The sequence below is a fragment of the Armigeres subalbatus genome, chromosome 3 (genome assembly GCF_024139115.2).
Source record: "Armigeres subalbatus isolate Guangzhou_Male chromosome 3, GZ_Asu_2, whole genome shotgun sequence".
Lineage (NCBI taxonomy): Eukaryota > Metazoa > Arthropoda > Insecta > Diptera > Culicidae > Armigeres > Armigeres subalbatus.
The window spans coordinates 276,364,457-276,382,466 of record NC_085141.1 but is presented as its reverse complement, the minus strand read 5'-3'; the positions used below and the strand labels follow the sequence as shown (position 1 = coordinate 276,382,466).

At 43.4% G+C, this 18,010-nt stretch overlaps 1 protein-coding gene and 1 non-coding gene across 3 annotated transcripts in view; both read left to right on the top strand.

Annotated features, from left to right (window-relative positions):
• The window catches only part of LOC134224556 (Kruppel-like factor 3), a 643,489-nt gene that overhangs the window by 390,501 nt on the left and 234,978 nt on the right, over window positions 1-18,010 (top strand). The window lies entirely within an intron of this gene.
• On the top strand, window positions 11,164-11,236 carry Trnak-uuu (transfer RNA lysine (anticodon UUU)). Its single transcript has one exon. It is a non-coding gene; the product is annotated as a tRNA-Lys (tRNA).

The following is an 18,010-nucleotide window of genomic DNA, read 5'->3' as shown; positions in this document are numbered from 1 at the left end:
CCTCCTGAATTTCGTTCGGAAGTTCCACCAGGATTGTATGCGGAAGTTTTTCCAGGATTTCGTCTGGAAGTTCATCCAGAATTCCTCTGGAAGTTCTTCCAGGAATTCCTCCGGAAATTCATCCAGGAATTCCTCCGGAAGATCCTCCGGTATTTCGTCCTGAAGTTCCTCCATAATTTCGTCCAGAAAATCCTCCAGAATGTCAAAGAATTCCTCCAGGATTTCGTTCGGAAGCTCCTCAGAGATTTCGTCCAAAATTTCCTCTAGGATGTCATCCGGAAGTTCCTTCAGGATGTCGTCTAGGAGTTTCTTCAGGATTTCGTCCAAAAATTCCTCCAGGATTTCGTCCGGAAGTTCCTCCAGAATTTCGTTCGAAAGTTGCTCCAAGATTTCGTCCGAAAGCTTCTCCAAGATTTCGTCCGGAAGCTCATCAACGAATTCCTCCAGGATTTCGTCCAGAAGTTCTTACAGGATTTCTTCCAAAAGTTCCTCCAGGATGTCGTCCGGAAATTTCTCCAGGATTTCGTCCGAAAGTTCTTCAGAATTTCGTCCGAAAGTTCCTCGGGATTTCGTTTAGAAGTTTCCTCCGGAAGTTCCTCCAGGATTTCATCTGGAAGTTCCTCCAGGATTTTATGCGGAATTTTATTTCGTCCAAAAGTTCCTCCTGAATTTCGTTCGGAAGTTCCACCAGGATTTTATGCGGAAGTTCCTCCAGGAAGTTCCTCCAGAATTTCATTCGGAAGTTGCTCCAAGATTTCGACTAAAAGCTTCTCCAAAATTTTGTCTGGAAACCCATCAACGAATTCCTCCAGGATTTGGTCCATAAGTTCCTCCAGGATGTCTTCCGGTAGTTTCTTCAGGATTTTGTCTGAAAGTTCCTCGGGATTTCATTTAGAAGTTTCCTCCGGAATTTCCTCCAGGATTTCGTCTGAAAGTTCCACCTGAATTTCGTTCGGAAGTTCCACCAGGATTGTATGCGGAAGTTTTTCCAGGATTTCGTATGGAAGTTCATCCAGAATTCCTCCGGAAGTTCTTCCAGGAATTCCTACGGAAGTTCATCCAGGAATTCCTCCGGAAGATCCTCCGGTATTTCATCCTGAAGTTCCTCCATGATTTCGTCCAGAAATTCTTCCAGAATGTCAAAGAATTCCTCAAGGATTTCGTTAGGGAGCTCCTCAGAGATTTCGTCCAAAATTTCCTCTAGGATGTCGTCCGGAAGTTCCTTCAGGATGTCATCCAGAAGTTTCTCCAGGATTTCGTCCGAAAATTCCTCCAGGATTTCGTCCGCAAGTTCCTCCAGAATTTCGTTCGGAGGTTGCTCCAAGATTTTGTCCGGAAGCTTCTCCAAGATTTCATCCGGAAGCTCATCAACAAATTCCTCCAGGATTTCGTCCAGAAGTTCTAACAGGATTTTTTTTCCAAAAGTTCCTCCAGGATGTCGTCCGGAAATTCCTCCAGGATTTCGTCCGAAAGTACATCAGAATCTTTCCCGAAAATTCCTCTGGATTTCGTTTAGAAGTTTTCTCCGAAAGTTCCTCCAGGATTTCGTCTGGAAGTTCATCCATGATTTCGTCTAAAAGTTTCTCCTGAATTTCGCTCGGAAGCTCCACCAGGATTTTATACGGAAGTTCCTCCAGGATTTCGTCCGGAAGTTCCTCCAGTATTTCGTCCGGAAGTTCATTAAGAATTCCTCCGGAAGTTCTTCCAGGTATTCCTCCGGAAGTTCATCCAGGAATTCCTCTGGAAGTTCCTCCGGGATTTCGTGTGGAAGTTCCTCCAAGATGTCTTTTTTCATATTTTTTTAGAGAGATTTGCAGCCCTAGGCTGGCTCATCTCTTAGATTAAAGATGTCATCCAGAAATTCCTCCAGAATGTCCTCAAAGAATTCCTCCAGGATTTCATTCCGAAGCTCCTCATAGATTTCATCCAAAATTTCATCTAGGATGTCGTCCGAAAGTTCCTTCAGGATGTCGTCCAGAAGTTTCTCCAGGGTTTCGTCCGAAAATTTCTCCAGGATTTCGTCCGAAAGTTCCTCCAGAATTTCGTTCGGAAGTTGCTACAAGGTTGCCTTCGAAAGCTTATCCAAGATTACGTCCGGAAGCTCATCAACGAATTCCTCCAGGATTTCGTCCAGAAGTTCATACAGGATTTCTTCCAAAAGTTCCACCAGGATGTAGTCCGGAAGTTTCTTCAGAATTTCATCCGAAAGTTCCTCAGAATTTTGTCCAAAAGTTCTTCAGAATTTCATTTAGAAGTTTCCTCCGGAAGTTCCTGCAGATTTCGTCTGAAAGTTCCTCCAGGATATCGTCTAAAAGTCTTACGAGACGAGCCAGCCCAGGGCTGAAAGTCTCGCTAATAAACACAAAAAAAAATTGTCTAAAAGTTTCTCCTGAATTTCGTTCGGAAGTTCCACCAGGATTTTATGCGAAAGTTCCCCCAGGATTTCGTCCGGAAGCTCATCCAGAATTCCTCCGGAAGTTCATCCAGAATTCTTCCGGAAGTTTTTCGAGGTATTCCTCCGGAAGTTCATCCAGGATATCCTTTGGAAGTTCCTCCGTAATTTTATGAGGAAGTTCCTCCAGGATTTCGTCTGGAAGTTCATCCAGAATTCCTCCGGAAATTCTTCCAAGAATTCCTCCGGAAGTTCATCCAGGAATTCTTCCGGAAGTTCATCCAGGAATTCCTCCAGAAGTTCCTCCGGGATTTCGTCCGGAAGTTCCTCCATGATTTCGTCCAGAAATTCCTCCAGAATGTCGTCAAAGAATTCCTCCAGGATATCGTTCGGAAGCTCCTCAGAGATTGCGTCCAGAATTTTCTCTAGGATTTCGTCTTGAAGTTTCTCAAGGATTTTGACCAGAAGTTTCTCCAGGATGTCGTCCAGAAGTTTCTTCAGGATTTCATCCGAAATTTCCTCCAGAATTTCGTCCGGAAGTTCCTCCAGAATTTCTTTCGGAAGTTGCTCCAAGATTTCGTCTGAAAGCTTCTCCAAGATTTCGTCGGGAAACTCATCAACGAATTCCTCCAGGATTTCGTCCGGAAGTTCCTTCAGGATGTCGTCCGGAAGTTTCTTCAGGATTTCGTCTGATAGTTCCTCGGGATTTCGTTTAGAAGTTTTTTCCGGAAGTTCCTCCAGGATTTCGTCTGGAAGTTCCTCCTGAATTTCGTTTGGAAGTTCCACCATGATTTGATGCGGAAGTTCCTCCAGGATTTTGTTCATCCAGGAATTCCTCCGGAAGATTCTCCGGTATTTCGTCCTGAAGTTCCTCCATGATTTCGTCCAGAAATTCCTTCAGAATGTCGTCACAGAATTCCTCCAGGATTTCGTTCGGAAGCTCCTCAGGGATTTCGTCCAAAATTTCCTCTAGGATGTCGTATGGAAGTTCCTTCAGAATGTCGTCCAGAAGTTTCTCCAGGATTTCGTCCGAAAATTCCTCTAGGATTTCGTCCGGAAGTTCCTCCAGAATTTTGCTCGGAAGTTGTTCCAAGACTTCGTCCGGAAGCTTTTCCACGATTTCATCCGGAGCTCATCAACGAATTGCTCCAGGATTTCGTCCAAAAGTTCCAACAGGATTTTTTCCCAAAAGTTCCTCCACGATGTCGTCCGGAAGTTTCTCCAGAATTTCGTCCAAAAGTTGCTCAGAATTTCGTCCAAAAGTTGCTCAGAATTTCGTCTAAAAAATTCTCAGGATTTCGATTCGAAATTTCCTCCGGAAGTTCCTCCAGGATTTCGTCCGGAAGTTCATCCAGATTCCTCCGGAAGTTCATCCAGGAATTCTTCTGGAAGTTCCTCCACGATTTCGTGCGGAATATCCTCCAACATGTCTTTTCACATATCTTTTTAGAGAGATTTGCAGCCCTAGGCTGGCTCATCTCTTAGATTCAAGATGTCGTCCAGAAGTTTCTCCAGGAAGTTCCTCCGGGATTTCGTCAAGAAATTCCTCCAGAATGTCGTCAAAGAATTCCTCCAGGATATCGTTCGGAAGCTCCCCAGGGATTTCGTCCAAAATATCCTCTAGGGTCTAGGATATCATCCGGAATTTCGTTCAGGATGTCTTCTGAAAGTTCATCCAGGATTTCATCCGAAAGTTCCTCCAGGATTTCATCCGCAAGTTCCTTCAAAAGATTTCGTCCGGAAGTTCCTCCAATAATTCCTCCAAAATCCCTTTAAACACTTCTCTGGATTTCAGATATGAGCCTCGGAAACCAGTGGATTTATTTTCCGCATAACAATTCACTTCTGGCACGGCAAATGCTGGGTAAAGCGTACCATTGGTACTTCGCGTATTCGAAGGAATAAAATAGACCCCATCTCGCGGTCCTTAGCCTCTTACCCAGCAACTCTTATCCCTACCTCCTCGTGGTGCTGGCCGGGATACGAGCAACCTTAGGGAAGATCAGGTAACCAGCCCCGGTGGGAACTATGGTCGTATGCTGACAGGGAAGGGGGGGTTTGCTCCTCTCCGGAGGTGCAAATCTTATTGAGTGTCTGTTCTCCATATCAGGATCGGCTCACAACAGCGTCTGTTCTCCATGTTAGGGGCGGCTGATCATCGTCCGAGTGCCAGCGAGGGACTCTAAGTGAAACTGTGCACCATGATCCACCGGAAATAAGGAGGAATGGTCCTCCGGAAATTTAGGGGGTTTGGTGTCAGGCCCTGCAAGCCAGCCTTTAAAAAATCATAAGCAACGAACAATCAACGAGAGAGTACGGACCGGAACCATCGGCGAAGACCACTACGACGAAAAGGGACTAGCGATTGGAAACTCGGTTCGTGGAACTGCAAATCTCTCAACTTCATCGGGAGCACACGCATACTCGCCGATGTGCTCAAGGACCGTGGATTCAGCATCGTAGCGCTGCAGGAGGTTTGTTGGAAGGGATCAATGGTGCGAACGTTTAGAGGTAATCATACCATCTACCAGAGCTGCGGCAGCACACACGAGCTGGGAACAGCTTTCATAGTGATGGGCGACATGCAAAGGCGCGTGATCGGGTGGTGGCCGATCAACGAGAGAATGTGCAGGTTGAGGATCAAAGGCCGGTTCTTCAACTTCAGCATAATCAACGTCCATAGCCCACACTCCGGAAGCACTGATGATGATAAGGACGCATTCTACGCGCAGCTGGAACGTGAGTACGACAGCTGCCCAAGCCACGACGTCAAAATCATCATAGGAGATTTGAACGCTCAGGTTGGCCAAGAGGAGGAGTTTAGACCGACTATTGGAAAGTTCAGCGCTCACCGGCTGACGAACGAAAACGGCCTACGACTAATTGATTTCGCCGCCTCCAAGAATATGGCCATTCGCAGCACCTACTTCCAACACAGCCTCCCGTATCGGTACACCTGGAGATCGCCACTGCAGACAGAATCACAAATCGACCACGTTCTGATTGATGGACGGCACTTCTCCGACATTATCGACGTCAGGACATATCGTGGCGCTAACATCGACTCTGACCACTATCTGGTGATGGTTAAACTGCGCCCAAAACTATCCGTCATCAACAATGTTCGGTACCGACGACCGCCGCGGTACGACCTAGAGCGACTGAAGCAATCTGATGTCGCCACTGCATACGCGCAGCATCTCGAGGCAGCGTTGCCGGAAGAGGGTGAGCTCGATGGGGCCCCTCTTGAGGACTGCTGGAATACAGTCAAAGCAGCCATTAACGACGCAGCGGAGAACAACGTCGGGTATATGGGTCGAAGTCGACGGAACGATTGGTTCGACGAAGAGTGCAGACAGATTCTGGAGGAGAAGGACGCAGCGCGGGCGGTCGCGTTGCAGCAAGGTACCCGGCAGAACGTGGAACGTTATAGACGGAAGCGGAGACAGCAGACCCGCCTTTTTCAGGAGAAGAAACGCCGCCTGGAAGAAGCGGAGTGCGAGGAGATGGAACAGCTGTGCCGTTCTCAAGATACACGCAAGTTCTATCAGAAGCTCAACGCATCCCGCAAAGGTTTCGTGCCGCGAGCCGAAATGTGCCGGGATAAGGATGGGAGCATCTTGACGGACGAACGTGTGGTGATCGAAAGGTGGAAGCAGCACTACGAGGAACATCTGAAGGGCGCTGAGAGTACAGGCAATGAAAGTCAAGGCAGCGGAGGAGATGACTACGTCAGTTCAGCGGACGATGGAAGCCAACCAGCCCCCACCTTGAGGGAAGTTAAGGATGCCATTCAACAGCTAAAGACCAATAAAGCAGCTGGTAAGGATGGTATCGGAGCTGAGCTCATCAAGATGGGCCCGGAAAAGCTGGCCACTTGCCTGCACAAACTGATAGTCAGAATCTGGGAAAACGAACAGCTATCGGAGGAGTGGAAGGAAGGGGTTATATGCCCCATCTACAAGAAAGGCGACAAACTGGAGTGTGAGAACTTTCGAGCGATCACCATCCTTAATGCCGCCTACAAAGTGATATCCCAGATCATCTTCCGTCGTCTGTCACCATTAGTGAACGAGTTCGTGGGAAGTTATCAAGCCGGCTTCGTTGACGGCCGCTCGACAACGGACCAGATCTTTACTGTACGGCAAATCCTTCAAAAGGAATACCAGGTCCCAACGCACCATCTGTTCGTTGATTTCAAGGCGGCATACGACAGTATAGACCGCGTAGAGCTATGGAAAATTATGGACGAGAACAGCTTCCCTGGGAAGCTTACCAGACTGATCAAAGCAACGGTGGATGGTGTGCAAAACTGTGTGAAGATCTCGGGCGAACACTCCAGTTCGTTCGAATCGCGCCGGGGACTAAGACAAGGTGATGGACTTTCGTGCCTGTTGTTCAACATTGCGCTAGAAGGTGTCATGCGGAGAGCCGGGTGTAACAGCCGGGGAACGATTTTCAACAGATCCAGTCAATTTATTTGCTTCGCGGATGACATGGACATTGTCGGCCGAACATTTGCAAAGGTAGCAGAACTGTACACCCGCCTGAAACGTGAAGCAACAAAAGTTGGACTGGTGGTGAATGCGTCAAAGACAAAGTACATGCTTGTGGGTGGAACCGAGCGCGACAGGGTCCGCCTGGGAAGCAGTGTTACGATAGACGGGGATACCTTCGAGGTGGTCGAGGAATTCGTCTACCTCGGATCCTTGCTAACGGCTGACAACAACGTTAGTCGTGAAATACGAAGGCGCATCATCTGTGGAAGTCGGGCCTACTACGGGCTCCAGAAGAAACAGCGGTCGAAAAGATTCGCCACCGCACCAAATGTGTCATGTACAAGACGTTAATAAGACCGGTAGTCCTCTACGGACATGAAACATGGACAATGCTCGAGGAGGACTTGCAAGCACTCGGAGTATTCGAGAGACGGGTGCTTAGGACCATCTTTGGCGGTGTACAAGAAGACGGTGTGTGGCGGCGAAGAATGAACCATGAGCTCGCCCAGCTCTACGGCGAACCCAGTATCCAGAAGGTAGCTAAAGCCGGAAGGGTACGATGGGCAGGGCATGTTGCAAGAATGCCGGACAGCAACCCTGCAAAGATGGTGTTCGCTTCCGATCCGGCAGGTACGAGACGACGTGGAGCGCAGCGAGCGAGATGGGCAGACCAGGTGCAGAACGACTTGGCGAGCGTGGGGCGTATTCGAGGATGGAGAGATGCGGCCTCGAACCGTGTATTGTGGCGTCAAATTGTTGATTCAGTGTTATCTGTATAGATGTAGACTAAATAAATGAAATGAACAATTCACTTCGATAACACACAACTTCTAAAATCGCTCTACTGCGCTTTAGTGAGGTTATTACTAGAATTTTCATTAGTTGTATGGGCTCCTCTCTACCAAAACAGCATAATACTAATCGAAGCAATTCAGCGAAAAAAATTTCGTTTTGCTCAACGCCGTCTTCCTTGGAATGATTCAAATAACGTACCAAGTTATGAAGCACGCTGCCAACCTATTGGTTTAGATTTGTTAAGTGAGCGTTGTGACGTTTCTAAGGCACTTTTAATTTCAGATCCCCTGCAATCTGGAATTGATTGCCCGGCCTTGCTTTCTCAATTGAACTTTAATATCCCCTTTCGTCAACTTTGGTCAACACCTTTCATTTTCTTGAGAGGTGCTCGCACAAATTATGTATCATTTGGAATTATTGTATTTCTTTTGATATGAAAGCTGAGATTTTGCCCATTTGAGAAAGATTCTATGGTTTTACTCAAATTGACTTTTCCTTGATCCGAAATAAATAGATAAAGCACTCATTGAACTATTGAACCACAACTAGAAATTATCTGTCCACGGGAAGTTCTTCTAAGCTTGCATTCCCAATAAATTCCTCCAAATACATTACATATTTCTCTGAGAAATTTTTTGGATATAAATCATACTCCTCCATAAGCCTGTGACTGTCTTAGTCGCTAATTCAGGTCGCTTCATTATAGTATCCTAGCGAAGAAAAGTTTGTCCCGTTTCCAATCTTGAAAAACCTGTGCGAGTCTAGTCTACATCCAACCGTCCAAGGTTGCAAATCCCATTAAAAGTGATCCAGTCGAACAAGGACTCCGTACAGATCTCTAGTCAGCTCGATCACCTGACGCCATTTGGGAGGTGCAACCTCATCAACAGTATAAAGAACCCTCCACAGTATCGTTTCTCGTTTTTTTTTTCGTGACAGCCAGCGCCTTTGGGACCGCCATCAGTGCATCAACTTACGACCCACATAAACGGACTCTTTCAATGAATGTTGTTACCGGTATAAAACCGTTACTAATTCGTTTCGAACGATCCTAAAGCAATTGCCATGGCGGGGAAACACGAAAGAATCACTGCTCCAAAGTAATAAAACTTCATTATTCGCCTGCGGGACACGGTGCGGAGAGGTGGTCGTGGTCGCGTCGCCGACGTTTGACAGATGGCAATATTTCGCGCCCATAAACATTACTACACACTCAAGTCGTCGCGCGCATTTACGACAAGGATGCCTGGCAGCGAATGGTCCGCGGAGGTATCTGTCTTTCAATGCACCCGGCGTGGTCGTTCTCATGCCAAACGGATTAATATTTGATGGATTGAGATATTTTCTGTCACAATTTTGACAGAGTACATTCCAGCGCATTCATCACCGTGTGTGCGCAAACGAAATCGGGGAAAAATGTGGTCCATTCCATGTGACACTGACTGCAACAGCATCGCGGCTTCCACCGCTAGTTCAAGCGTGGGCCAGCTCATAATAAAAAAAACTTCTCTTGCGCGGCTGATGCGTGTGCCACTCTTTTCACTCAGGGGAGTTGGTTAGTTTAATTATGGAGATGAAAATGAAACATAAACCTGAGCCAATTATTACTTGACGTACCGTAGGGGGCCATTCATCTTACTCAGCAAGCTGCAGTCAATATCGGCGATTGAAGGCTCGTTTGTAGCGATTCTTCATGGTGACAGTTTCCCCTCTGGAATATTCATGTTTATAGAAAAAGTGGTAACATGTGAATGCGAATGTGATAAATTTCTCACGCTGATTTGAAAGAGACAGCTATTTAAACCAGACTTTAAACATTGCCTGGGAATAATAATTATGAAGCAAGTATTGAGTAGTGTTCAAATAGTTCAAGCAGTCCTGTCTTATTGTTTCCTCATAAAAAATGGCCTAACTAAGGCCCGAGCTATACTAATTTAAATCGTGTATGGTCAAAAGAACTACACTTAACAGTGGTAGTTTAGACTCTTCTTTCGTATGTGTATTCACCTTTTATATCGCACGAGAAAGGCACTAACAACGCTAGGTGAATCACTCAGTTTTTTGTTGAGTCTTATTTCTAGCCGTTTACTTCATCATAGCATCACAATAAAGCTTAGCCTGTAAATGATTAACGTTTTACGGGAGTTCCGTAAAACATTCACCTTTTTAAAATAAACTACGTCCTTATCATTCTGCACGTTCCGTAATGGTTGGTATGTATAATAAGAAAGAACAAGTATCTACCGTATTCGCCGCTACAGCAACAACAACATGCAATCATAACAAACATACATATGTTGTTATATTTCTCAGCATAAAGTGATAAAAACAGGAATCACTGATAGCTCCATCCTACAATGCAAAACTCGTTTGTGTTGAGTTTCGGTGAAATGTTAACCAGCAAACAGCAGCGGGTCAATATCAACCAGTTATATATCGTACTGGACATTGGAGTCGTTGTTATCGGCAATTGATAAAAGTTTTATTCTTTTGCATGTCATGATTGTGTTGAACATTGTATTCAATCTTGTTGAGTTTAGCGTTAAGCTGATCATTGCAAATTGTTCCAATAGTATGTTACTGTTGATTGAATTCGTAACATGCACCCTTATCAATAACAATCGATAAACAAGAATATGTATTTGTAAAATAAAGTTGTTCTGTTCCTAAAAAAAATATTTTGAGCTTTTTTTTAGTGGAGTGTATTCAACTGGCTAAGACGAGTTAAGTAACCTCCATTTTATTTCGATATCTTTGCAGATACGTATTTCGACCACAACTGTGTCGAGTCAAGTACAAGACACTCAAGACGACCACACAGTTATGGTCGAAATACGTATCTGCAAAGATATCGAAATAATTGGTGGAATTAAATGGAGGTTACTTAACTCGTCTTAGACGGTTGAACAGATATGAGCAAGTTTCCGTGCACCTTTTATGACAGTCAAAAAAACTTTTTGTACTATTTAGCGGACGTCCAACCAAATTATAATATTGTTTTCAGTAACAAGATGTTAACTTTCCATCGATCTGCTGAATGATGATTCATCCGCTACATTTTTTTTGCTCTGCAGCCCTCTTCAGTTCAACCCCCCTCTAATAACGCTATATATGTATCACCATTCCCATTATTAATCACCAGGCGGAGGTACATTTCGAACGTAAGCAACTGCCGCTTCTGCTGGTAGTAGTTAGTTAAACACAGTCTTATCGTTGAAAAAGATTTCGCGCGCCGCAAGGCAATGTGCTCGAGCCGGGTGAGGATGCGAAACCATACTCCATCCATTTTACCTGTTCGTCACACTCAACTTGCTTTTGGTGATCTCGAATGTATTGCGGCCCTTGTTATTTCGTGTCTTATTCGATTACATTTGTTCCTATTAGCGTTACGATTTTTTACCTGAATTTGTTGTTTTGAAAAGGACGATGAATAGGTGAAGGCGAGCAAAAATGTTTGTGGAACGAACAAATCTCGAAGCCCGGATAGCTCAGTCGGTAGAGCGTTGGACTTTTAATCCAACGGTCTAGGGTTCAAGTCCCTATTCGGGCGGTGGTATCTTTTTTATGTTGTGTTATATGGAGTATGAACTAGAATAAGGGGTTTAAAATTAATAATCATACTCATGAAGTAAATTTTGTTCGAAATGTTGACGATCCTTAAAATCAAATTTTCACTGAGAATGTTTACTGCCACAAATAAAAATACTTTCTAATATTGAATCTATTTTTAAATGCACATATTTACAGAATATAAAACTCATCTTTTTTTTTAATCAAAATGAATTCAATGCTAGCGTATAAATTTTAGGCTTTAATTTGCATAACTTAGAACTACTCGCCAAAAATCTGCCTTTCAACCGAATGTCTCGGAGTTCTCAGGGACTGAAATACAATACGTGAACTTGGTTTACTTATGACTAGTTCACTTCAATTATTAAGCACATTCAAATACTTGAACTTTTTTCTTAAATGAACGCGCAAGATTTTGTTCAAGATCCCGAGCAGGAACGACGACCTCGATAACAGAATTTGGTATGAACTAGTCTTGTAGGTAAAATACCAAAAATTAATATGAAAAACACTTAAGGCATAACACGCATCACAAATTATTATTTGTTTGGTATTGAAATACCTAAGCATATTATGCCTTAAGTGTTTTGCATATTATTTTTTGGCATTTTACCTCTTATGCAAGGCTAGTTCATAGCAAACTATAGTCTCCTGCTCGGTATCTGATCTGACATTTTTCTGCTTTCAACCAAACCCGTCAAAAAATACCTCGCTTTATTGTCTCACTATTTGGCTTAAGTAAGTTCAACTTTCTCAAATAACCGACGTTTTTTGACGTCTGCAACTATTACAAATTTTGAAAGCAGTAAATCATGTGCTGCATTTTGAACATTGTATAAAAAAGTGCTACATTGTGAACCGGCCTGAATAATGAGCTCTTTTTTATTTTTTATTTTTTTTTAGTTTCGGTGTCTACTACAGAAGCGCCTAAACATATGAGTTCCTTGGAAAATTGACTTGAAACAAGTCAAATGTTCAAAAATGTTCACGTTAGTGTTGTTAAGTAATAAAAATTCAATTCCACACTTTGTGTTCCATAATAATAAATGTTAGATCCTTCCAAAGTTCGTGTTTTCATGCTCAGTATCTTTTGTTTAATCGGGTTTCTGGGGTAAATGACACGAAATAGGATTACTGATATCCTTTTAAAATATGTAAGTAATTGAAATGATTGTACAACACGTGCAGGTTTTTTTTTATTATAAAACTAATATAGCATTGAAAATTCAAATAGCCCACGCTGATGCCATTTTACCCAACATTTCGTTCAAATTAACATTTTATTCATTGCACCTAATCCAGTAGAAGCAAATCGACTGCATTACCCGAATAAAGTAAAGATACAGATTCATCAGAAGGTACCTTATTTTGTTATAAATATGCTTTTTTCAACAAATTTGGTTATAAATTTGCCCCAATAGTAGTTAATATAACAGAAAATTATAACCAACCAAATTAATGGAACATATCCTGTTATGAATTTGTTAGAATATTGATTCGACACGAAGGACAATTACTAAATCACATCAACAGTTGTGATTAATATCGGACGTTGTAATCATCTTCTATATAATAAAAATGAGTAGAGATTTCCTTCCTGACGATTTAACTCGCGAACGGGTTGAACGATTTGCAAGATTTTTTCCCTGGTCGATTCGTTTTGGGATCCGCAAGGTTTGTATATACAAAAAGTTGGTAAATTTGACGGGGAAATGTAAAAAACCTTAGAATACAATTTTGGTTCAGCTGTTGAGGAAAACAAAACAAACGCACGGAAATTGATCTAGAGTGCGGTGCGGCAAATAGTATACATTGTGACATTTGCAACACCCGGGCAAAGCTGGGTTTCTTTCGCTAGTTATTATTATTTACTAGTCGACCCGGCAGACGTTGTCCTGCATAGTAGGCGAAAATGCGCATTGTGAACTGCCCATGCGAAATTTCCATACGATTCTTAGGTTTAGTTTTTCACGATTTACTCATAGACCTGTGCGTCGGTCATTCCGTGCCGATAGTTCGAACGAGCCAGACGTGTGTGCTGTGTCTCATCGCGGATTGTGTTCGGTAGTGAAAAGGCTATTGTGTGGTGCTCCTACCTACGGATCCAAGGCGATCGCTGTCGGCGAGTGAAGTAGCTGCTTCTGGCGACGCCAGTGAAGCAGGCTATTGTTACTGCTGCTACCTACAGCAGCAGGGGCAGATAAGTGGCAAAACTTCTGTTTGATACAGAGTGGGACTGCTTAAAATAATCGAATTAGTTTTTTTTATTTTTTTTTTCTAATTTGCTATTAGTTCTAAGTTAGTATAAGCAAAATTATCCTTCCACCTTGCGGGGTGAGAATGGAGGAGGAGACTGGAGAAGGCAATGTGCCTGCTAAAGATGGAGGGCGCACTCGATTGTACCATGCGGCTTCGCCTGGGCCTTGGGTTGTTTACTTTCGGCAGAAAGTAAAAAGCCTAGATTTTCTCGGCATTAAACGAGATTTGACGCGTCGTTTTCCGAAGCTTGATTTTAGCCAGATCAACAGGAACAAGCTACGCATCACCGCACCTACATACCAGGTGGCGAATGAAATTGCTGGCGACAGGGCGTACAATGTTGAATATATGGTTTATGTCCCCTCGCGAGAGGTCGAAATTGAAGGTGTGATCAACGCAGCGAGCCTGACTTGCAAGGATGTACTTGCGGGAAAAGGCCGCCTAAAGAATGCAATGGAGTCTACCGTGGATATTCTGGACTGCAAGGAATTGCATTCAGCAGCCACGGTAGATGGAAAGAAGGTATATTCCAAGTCAGGTTTGCTTCGGGTGACGTTCGCCGGTTCGATGCTCCCAAAATATGTTGATATTGAAAACATGCTATTTCCGGTGCGTCTTTTTGTGCCAAGGGTATTTAATTGTACCAATTGCAAACAACTTGGTCACACTGCCGAGTTTTGTGACAACAAACCACGTTGTGGCAAATGTTCTGAAAGGCATAGGGAGGAGTCCTGCCAGCAACAGGCAACAAAATGTGCTTATTGTGGTTTGAATCCTCCCCATGGTTTGCAGGAATGCCCGGTGTACAAAAAGCGCACCCAAAAAGTGAAGCGCTCGTTGGTACAGCGCTCCAAGCAGTCGTATGCGGAAATGGTTAAGTCGCAAGACACATCCGCCACAGCCACTGCATCGACTGCTATTTCAGCCACCGTTCGTGTAAGTGATTATTATGATTCCATATCCATTGATGAATTGGACTCTGACGCTGCCGATATGGATGATCCTGCGGAGGTACACGTGCCCGAAAAGAGGAAGCAACCGTCTTCCCCGGGATCGCGCCGCAAGAGAACAAAAACCATCCATAAAAGCTTGGCAAAATCTGAAGGTAATGGGGGTTTATTAAAAATCCCGAAGCAACCTGTCCCTACTGCTTCTTTTGATCCTAGTTGCAGTAAGACATTCCCGCCATTGCCAAAATCCGATGTTTCGAAGAAACATCCGGCTAGGAGAATCAACGAAAGAAAAAAAAGTAATTCGCACTTCTAGTAAAAGTATTCCATCCAAGCGAGGATTGATCTCCTTTAAGGACCTTGTGGACCGTTTTTCGAATTTATTCAATATTCCGAATTCATTAAGGCCTATCATTGACCTTTTTATACCAACAGTGGAAAGTTATCTGAAGCAATTGACTGTTTCATGGCCCCTTCTTGCAGGAATTGTATCTTTCGATGGATAATACGGCCAATACCCAAGATACAATCACTGTGCTGCAGTGGAACTGTCATAGTCTGAAAAATAAATTAGACGTGTTCAAGTTTTTGATTCGCAATTCCGATTGCGATATATTTGCACTCTGTGAAACATGGCTTTCTTCTGAAGATGAAATCAACTTCCACGATTTTAATATTATTCGCCAAGATCGGGATGATCATTATGGTGGCGTTCTTTTGGGGATCAAAAATTGCTACTCCTTCTACAAAATTCCCATTCCGACTGTTAATGGCCTAGAGATCGTCGCTTGCCAAATAAATGTAAAGAATAAAGATCTTTGCATAGCTTCAGTGTACATTCCTCCAAATGCCTCTATTAATCGTCGACATTTTTGGAGCGCAGTCTCCCTCCTATCATCTCCAGTATTGATATTGGGTGATATGAACGCACATGGTATTGGTTGGGGCGAAACGTATGACGATTATAGAGCGCCTATTTTCTATGATTTGTGTGACGATTTCAATTTGAATATTTTGAACAATGGTGAAGTAACTCGAATAGGACCAAATGGTCAACAAAGCCGTATTGATCTGTCTTTATGTTCAAATTCACTATCATTAGATTGCACGTGGAAGGTAATTCAAGATCCCCATGGTAGTGACCATATGCCGATAGTCACCACAATTAAGAGTGGCTATCAACAATCTGAGCCAGTTAATGTTCCTTTCTGATCTCACGAAGAACATTGACTGGCAAAATTTGCATCGGCGGTAAAAATTGGTATTGAATCAACTGATACTCTTCCACCTTTGTATGAATATCGATTCCTTACTGAGTTGATTCAAAAAGCGCACTAGAAGCTCAGAAACGACGCGTTCCAAGTACATCTGTCATCAGAAGACCAGCCACTCCTGGATGGGATGATGAATGTACTAAGTTGTATTCTGAGAAATCTGATGCCTTCAAGGCCTTCCGTAAACACGGAAGGTCCGAGCTTTGAAGAGTATTTGAGGCTCGAAAGAAAACTCAAAATCTTCTCAAGGCAAAAAACGTAGCTACTGGCGACGTTTTGTCGAGGGACTATCACGAGAAACCTCAATGACAACACTTTGGAAAACGGCTCGCAACATGCGGAACCGCATTTCCACCAATGAGAGTGAAGAATACTCCAATCGATGGATATTCAACTTCGCAAAAAAGGTCTGCCCAGATTCCGTACCAGCAGAACCGCTATTTCGAGAATCAGTCACTGATCCCGGTTCTTTGGGTGGACCATTCACAATGCTGGAACTTTCTATGTCTCTTCTTTCATCGAATAACTCTGCTCCGGGATGCGATAACATCAAATTCAATCTTCTGAAAAACCTCCCAGATATCGCAAAAGACGATTACTTGACCTGTACAACTGTTTCATGGAGTACAACATTGTGCCACCTGAATGGCGACAGGTCAAAGTAATAGCTATTCAAAAGCCTGGGAAACCAGCGTCTAATCACAATTCATACCGACCGATTGCCATGCTATCATGCATGAGAAAATTATTGGAGAAAATGATCCTTTCAAGAGTCGACCATTGGGTCGAAGAAAATGCATTGCTTTCAAATACTCAGTTTGGGTTTAGAAAAGGGAAAGGAACAAACGATTGTCTAGCGTTGCTTTCTTCAGATATACAACTGGCCTTTGCGCACAAGGAGCAATTAGCTTCAGTATTCTTGGACATTAAGGGCGCTTTTGATTCAGTTTCCATAGAAGTACTGTCAGACAATCTGCACAGTAATGGATTACCCATTATTTTGAATAATTTCTTGTACAATTTGTTGTCAGAAAAACAAATGAACTTCACACTCGGCACTCTGACAACTTTCAGAAATAGCTACATGGGCCTTCCGATTCTTGTTTAAGTCCCTTGCTTTATAATTTCTATGTTAAAGATATTGACAATTGTTTGGAAGGACAATGCACGCTCAGACAACTTGCAGATGATGCCGTGGTCTCTCTAAGAGGTCCAAGTGCAGCTGTCTTGCAAGGACCATTGCAAAGTACCCTAGATAATCTGACTGTTTGGGCCAGACATCTAGGGATCGAGTTTTCACCGCAAAAAACTCAGTTGGTTGTGTTTACTAGGAAGCGGTACCCAGCTCAACTGAAACTAAAACTGTTGAATGATGACATCAACCAATCTTTATCTTCTAAATACCTTGGGGTCTGGTTTGATTCTAAATGTACTTGGAAACTCCATTTTGAGTATTTGATACAAAAATGCCGGAAAAGGATCCATTTTCTACGTTCTATCTCCGGAACATGGTGGGGTGCTCACCCGGAAGACCTCATCAAACTCTATAGAACGACTATTCTCTCTGTTTTAGAGTATGGCTCTTTCTGCTTCCTCTCAGCAGCTGATTGCCACCTGATCAAATTGGAACGAATTCCAGTATCGTTGTTTGCGTATTGCCCTTGGCTGCATGCATTCGACGCATAACATGAGCCTGGAGGTGCTTGCTGGAGTCACTCCTTTAAAGCACCGTTACTGGGAGCTCTCACTTAGAATACTCGTCAAATGTGGAACAAGTAACACACTTGTCTTAGATAACTTCGATAAAATGCTTGAACTGACTTGTCGTTCAAGATTCCTTAGAGTCTATCTCAACTACATTTCTTCAGATCTTTGTCTTCCGTGTTATAATCCACCTCGAGTTCACTTCACCAACGACAGTTCCTCAATTGTATACGATCTGTCCATGAAACATGCTATTCAAGGAATACCAGATCATCTTCGACAAATATCTATCCCTTCCATTTTTTCTGAAAAATATGAACATGTCAATTGCAACAACAGATATTTCACTGATGGTTCTCGCATCAACGGATCCACTGGCTTCGGTGTTTTCAATGTAACTTCAACCACCTTCCGAAAACTTCAGGAACCGTGTTCGGTTTACGTTGCTGAGCTGGCAGCAATTAACTTCGCTTTGGGGATAATTTCCAATCAGCCCGTAGACCATTATTTCATCTTCTCGGATAGTCTTAGTTCTATCGAGGCACTCCGGTCGATGAAACCTGTTAA